Raw genomic sequence first — 6,500 nt, 5'->3', positions numbered from 1 at the left:
CCCATATCTTTAGCAGCTGTTTTAAGAGTTGGGTGTCACCGCTTCGGTCACGTTTTTGTGTAAAGATGGCCCTGGGAAGTGCCGGTTTATGTCCGACTGATCCCATCTAGCTTCATTGCAATAAAAACTGGTATGCGACTGGCCATTTCCCCTTAGTAATTAATTACTGAATGGAGCTAGTAAAAAACATATGTGACAGAAATAATGAGGTTAAAATGCATTCATTCCAAAGAGACCTTAACTCGTGGGAGTTGTGCCATAGGTGCTGTGCATTACAGTGTCTTTATGTTGATGTATGCGTGCATGCAAAGAATCTCATCGTATTTGCTCCTAACACCAAGTTGTTTGTCTTACGTGACAACAGTTTGACGTAACATAGGCTTTTAGCTCCATGGAACTACAGCTCGAGGTCGGTGTGTTCTTCCCCCTTTTTTATGAATAGAATATGCACACTAAATTAAAGGCTGTGGACGTGTAACTGGGATTGCAACTGGGATTGCAAGTAGTCCCCACAACCCAATGCGAAGCACACATGCGTATTAAGGGCCATATTTATACTTTTTGACGCAAAACTGCGCTAACGCAGTTTAGCGCCAAAAAAATTTGCGCCGGCTAACGCCATTCTGAAGCACCATGCGGGCGCCGTATTTATTGAATGGCGTTAGCCGGCGTTAGCCGACCGGCGCTGCCTGGTGTGCGTGAAAATAAACCACGTACACCAGGCAGCGCCGGCGTAGGGAAAAATGGCGTTTGGGCGTCCAAAAATGGGGCAAGTCAGGCTGAGGCAAAAAAATCATCTTAACCTGATTTGCGCCATTTTTTTACGACGCCCATCCCCCATTGCAATGACTCCTGTCTTAGCAAAGACAGGAGTCATGCCCCCTTGCCCAATGGCCATGCCCAGGGGACTTCTGTCCCCTGGGCATGGTCATTGGGCATAGTGGCATGTAGGGGGGCACAAATCAGGCCCCCCTATGCCAAAAATAAAATTAAAAAAAATACTTACCACAACTTACCTTTTCTTCCCTGGGATGGGTCCCTCCATCCTTGGGTGTCCTCCTGGGGTGGGCAAGGGTGGCAGGGGGTGTCCCTGGGGGCTTGGGAGGGCATTCTGAGCCCACAGGTCCCTTAACGCCTGCCCTGACCCAGGCGCTAAAATCCGGCGCAAATGCGGGTTTTTTAGTCCCACCCACTCCCGGGCATCATTTTTGCCCGGGAGTATAAATCCGACGCAATAGCATCGGAGTCATTTTTTTTTAAGACGGGAACGCCTACCTTGCATATCATTAACGCAAGGAAGGTGTTCACGCAAAAAAGACGCTAATTCCATGCACTTTGGCGCTAGACGCGTCTAACGCCAAAGTATAAATATGGAGTTAGTTTTGCGTCGAATTTGCGCGAAAAAAACGACGCAAATTCGGCGCAAACGGAGTATAAATATGCCCCTAAATGTCATGCATGACAATGAAAATAACATTCTGAGGTTCTGGAAGCAGTAAGTGAAAAACACCCACATTGTTTGGGGGAAAGTTACATTGAAATATACTTTTGAATTCATGGAGCTCAGTCCACTGACAAGCAGAAGCTCACAGGTGATGGAGCGTGATTAAAATCTAATAATTAGCATGAGAAGCTTGCAATATAATACTTAGTGAAATCGCATAGAAAATGTAAACGTTAACGCATGTGTATGAAATGTGCCCACGGGGTGTGGCCACCATTGTATTAGATGATTAATTAAATTGACTAATGATGGATTACTAATGTATTAATGTCTGATTTTTCTGTATTAATGTTAGGTATTATGTATTAGACTTGCTAATTAATCACTAGGCCTTAGTTAGCATGAGTCGGGCCTAGCTGCCTGGTTTCATATTAACCGCGTTTTCTAACGTGCAATGTAATGTTTCTTGAAGGACGTGAAGCTGTACTTTTCCAGGAGTTAGAGATGTGTGTGTAACCATAGTAAATTTTCTCATGAGAACCCGACTTGCTCAAGGAGACATTCTTGTGGAGCGCAACAGTGTAATTTGCAACAGGTACAAGGTAATTTAGACTAGGAAAGACAATGGGACTACTGACTTGAGTAACAAATGTCACTTATTCCTCACCTGACATTCTACCCGTTGGAGGCGTCAAACCCAGGAACCAATGAGCTGCGTGAGAACTGTCAAAAGTGGAAAGCTCTAATGGGGTGACCGTTGGACTATTGGATGGAGATAATGATGCACCAAAACTTGCCCAATTGGAAATTAGGAGACTGTACAACAAGTTTGATATAATAGTTTGACACAAGGAGAAAGCAGCCATTCCGAGCCATTTTCTATAGCCAACATATGCCATTCCTTTGCCATAGCCATTACGTACCTTTGCCATTGCCTAGATACTTTGTCACTCTGTCTTAAAGACTTTGCGGTTTATCTCTTCGAACCATTCTTATTCTGCCTTGCCCGATTCATACTATTCCTCCTTATGAGGGAAGTGTTCCTTATTACCCATCTTGCTGAACTTTGCTGTGTTTCTTGGCTGATGGCGAATCAACTGATGTCCTGAGGACGCAGACTGACTTTGTATGCTGACTCATTACGGAGGGTAACTATATGATGATGGAATTGTAACTGTCTGTTTGCCTTTTCTTTCTAGGTACCAACTGCTACCTTTTGATAGAGACCATAGGTAGATGTATTCTAAATTTGTGTTGCTAAAATTTTTTCCGTGAAGCCCAACATGCTAATGTTGATTCGAGGTTAGTTATGGAATTCACTAAACGGACGCAAATAGACAAATGACTGAATCTATGCTTTATGCGCTAATGATACTCTGCTAAGATTAACCGATGTTGACGTCGTGCTTTGTTCTAATGTTTATGATTTTTGCTTTGATGAAATCTTATTCCAGTTGCCATATCATTACCGTGTTGATGTGTTTTTCTGGTTTTGAGACTAATAAACTTGCTAATAGAGTGTAATCAATAGGGAATAAATATCATAAATCTTACAAAATATTGTGTGGTTATTTCATGACTGAGAGGCCTTGGTGTGTTTTGGTTCTTATCTATGCGATTTGCTATATTGAATATTGATAATATCATTGATCTATTGATTGCTATGTTGATTAATTGTCTTGTCCTTAGGGGCCAGATGTATTAAAATTTTGCGAGTCGCAAATGGCCTGAATCGCAATTTGCGACCCCGCAAAATCGGAGATGGGATGCAAAAACCCCATTTCCGAATCGCTAATTGTGCCGCAAGCCATTACCAACTCGCAAAAATTGCGACCCCATTTTGCGACCCGCAAATAGGAAGTCGCAATTTGCGAGTCGCAAACCATATGAAATAGCCACTCGCAAATTGCGACTAGTCGCTAAAAGCCCATTTTGCACTTCCAATTTACCACTAACTCAGAGCAGGTGGTAACCAGAACCAAAGTATAAAAGGAGACCCAGAAGGCACCTGGGTTACACAAGATGGCGGACATGTATGTGATTGCAAGGAGGAGGAGAGCCCACGCCGCACAGCAGATGAGGAGGAGGAGCCAGAGACAGGAGAAGATATACAGAACCAGACAGACACTTTTCCAACAAACTGAGGAGGAGATATATGATAAATACAGACTCAGCAGTGCAGCAATATCAGAATTAATCGATCTACTCAATCCGCAGCTTCAACGCCAGACTGTGCGCGGCAGCGCTATCCCCACACATGTGCAAGTGCTATGCTCCCTGCACCTCTTGGCCTCTGGTAGCTATCAGGGGGTCATTGCAGTGGCAGGTGGGGTATCTCAAAGTGCACTTTCACGGTTCTTCAGAGCATTCCTAGATGCCATACTCACACACATGTCCAGATACATATACCTACCCAGGAATGAGGCAGAAATCAACAGCACCAAGTTGGAATTCTACAGGATTGCCAACTTCCCGCATGTAATAGGGTGTGTAGACGGGACACATATACAAATATGCCCTCCTGCAAATCTGGAATATCTGTTCCGCAACCAGAAGTGTACCCACTCACTGAACATCCAGGTGGTATGTGACACCCATTATGTTATAACTGACATGGTAGCCAAATTTCCAGGGAGTACACATGACTCCTACATTTTCAGGCACAGTGGGATACACCAACGCCTAGAACGCGGGGAGTTTGGAGACGGATATCTCCTAGGTATAGCTGAATACACCTTGCAGACATACACACAGGTCAATGTGGAACCCATCCATGCCCAGCTAACATTGTTCATTTTTGCCAAACAGGTGACAGTGCATATGCACTACGACCATGGATACTTACCCCGTACTTAACACCCAGCAATGAGACAGAGAGGCGATACAACAGTGCACATAGGAGGACCCGAAATATTATAGAGAGGACCTTTGGACTGTTGAAGGCAAGATTCAGATGCCTCCACAGAAGTGGAGGTGCCCTCCAGTATGCCCCAATAACAGCATTCAAGACCGTTGGCGCATGCGCTATACTGCAAAACATTGCCACCAGACGTGGGCTACATCTCACTCCAGAAGACCCAGATTCGGAGGATGATGAGCAAGAGCTACCACATCGCCATCATGGGGATAGAAGCATTGCAAATCAAGGCAGACAGAGACGGGACCACATTGCAAACAAATACTTTGGAAGGTACGTGGTAACTGTCACCACACACACGAATGTCACACACAAAGAGCCCAGGTGTGAAGTGGAACAAACAAGAACTTTAATGAAGTGAACCAAAAAATTATTGAAATGAACTATTGATAAGGGGCTGTAACAGTCCACCTGCTATGAGGACACATTAACCTCATGTGCCTCCATTGTTTGTCAGTGCGTAGCTCACATCCTACACCTGGGACGCCCAGCATGGCTGGTGCCTGGAGCGTCTGCAGATCCCTGCCGTGCACTTCCACTACGCAAGACCCTGGTGTTTGTGGCAGATGCACTACTTATAGTAGAGCCCTCCTCACTGTCTTGCGGCGTGTCTGCCGCGCCCCTAGCCACCTGTCGTGCCTCCATCATGTCCACAGCGTGGCTTATGCGTCCCAGGCCGCGAGCCACATCGCTGGCAAAGTGGCCCATGTCGACCTGTAGGCTGACTGTGCGGCGTGACAGCCCTGTGGTATTTACAGCCAGATGGACGATGGAGGCAGCCATGCGGTCTAGTCGGTGGATTAGTTGGCGGTCACGGGACCTTGCACCCTCTCTCTCCGTGACAAGTTCAGCCACTAGTTGCCTGATGGAGAGCGCAAGGTCACCTACATTACTGTTCATGTGTTGTAGCTCTGTGTGGATCTGTGGCAGCCCTGTTGTCTGATTCCTCTCCATTCGCCGCATGGCCCCTGAAATCAGTCTCATTTGCCTTGTCTGCAGGCGCTGACCTTCGATGAGTGCAGCCTCGGCGGCGGACATGGAGGCGTCCCCTACATCTCCCTGTGACACTGCAGGGACAAGGACACGTCGCCTGCGACGCAGTGGTGCATCTGTGTCCTGTTGGCTGGCACTGTGGCTGGGACCGAGTGCTGGGTCTATCTCCACTATGGCCACTGGTGCATCTGGAGGGGACTATGGTCGGGTGGCGCAGGTCCCTGTGGTGGCTGCTCCTGGGTACTGTGCTGCCTGGTGGCTGACCTCTGACCCCTGGATGGTGTGGCTGGTGGTGGTGTCTTGTGGGAGACCTGTGGGACATAGGGAACACACTGTCAGTATCTACAATCTGTTGTATGCTTTCTAATTAACTGTTGCCTATCGCTGCCTACTGGACTACATTGCCCATAATGCACCATTCTGGTGGTTGCTACTCTGAAATGGAGCTATTTTGGTTGTGCATGCTGCTGTGTACTAGGTGGGTGGGGTTATGGCAGATATGGGTGTACATGCATGTTTCATGGTACTCACTGGTTGATGGTCCTGGTGCTGACGTGTCCAGCTCTCCTATTCCAGACACTTCCTCTGGCTCCAGGGTCTCTTGCACTCTTTCCTCCATGGGTGTGGGTGGTGATACAGTAGATGGGCCTCCTCCAGTGCCCCTCATCTCCCAGAGGCGCTCTGCCACCCTCTCCTTGGTCCTGGAGCGCAGGTCATACCATATTTTTTTAAGTTCATCAATGCTCCTGTGGCTCACCCAGATTGAATTCACCTTCTCCTGGATTTCCATCCAAATCCTCCTTTTCTCCAGCTCAGGCACACTGAGGGCTGCTCTTCCAAAGAGTTGATCATGGTGCTCAGCATTCATCCGTCAGCACCTCCAGTTCCTTTTCAGAAAATGTGATCTTCCTCTTTCTAAATGATTCCTCCATTGTTGCTGCTGTTCCTCCTGTTGGCTGTTCAGCAGTTGGAAATGGATGTGGTCCTCCCTCCTCCCAGGTGTATTAGTAAACTTCCTGGCTGTGATGTCATCATCAAGAGCCAGGAAGGGTTTTCCAGAGTGTTCTGCTGCACCTGCATGCAATTTGCGGCACAGTCGCAATTTGCGACACCCACTCGCAATTTGCGTGTTCGTTTTTAGCGAGG

This window comes from Pleurodeles waltl, chromosome 4_2 (genome assembly GCF_031143425.1).
Source record: "Pleurodeles waltl isolate 20211129_DDA chromosome 4_2, aPleWal1.hap1.20221129, whole genome shotgun sequence".
In the NCBI taxonomy this organism is placed as follows: domain Eukaryota; kingdom Metazoa; phylum Chordata; class Amphibia; order Caudata; family Salamandridae; genus Pleurodeles; species Pleurodeles waltl.
The sequence above is the reverse complement of the archived record's forward strand: the minus strand, read 5'-3'. Positions refer to the sequence as shown.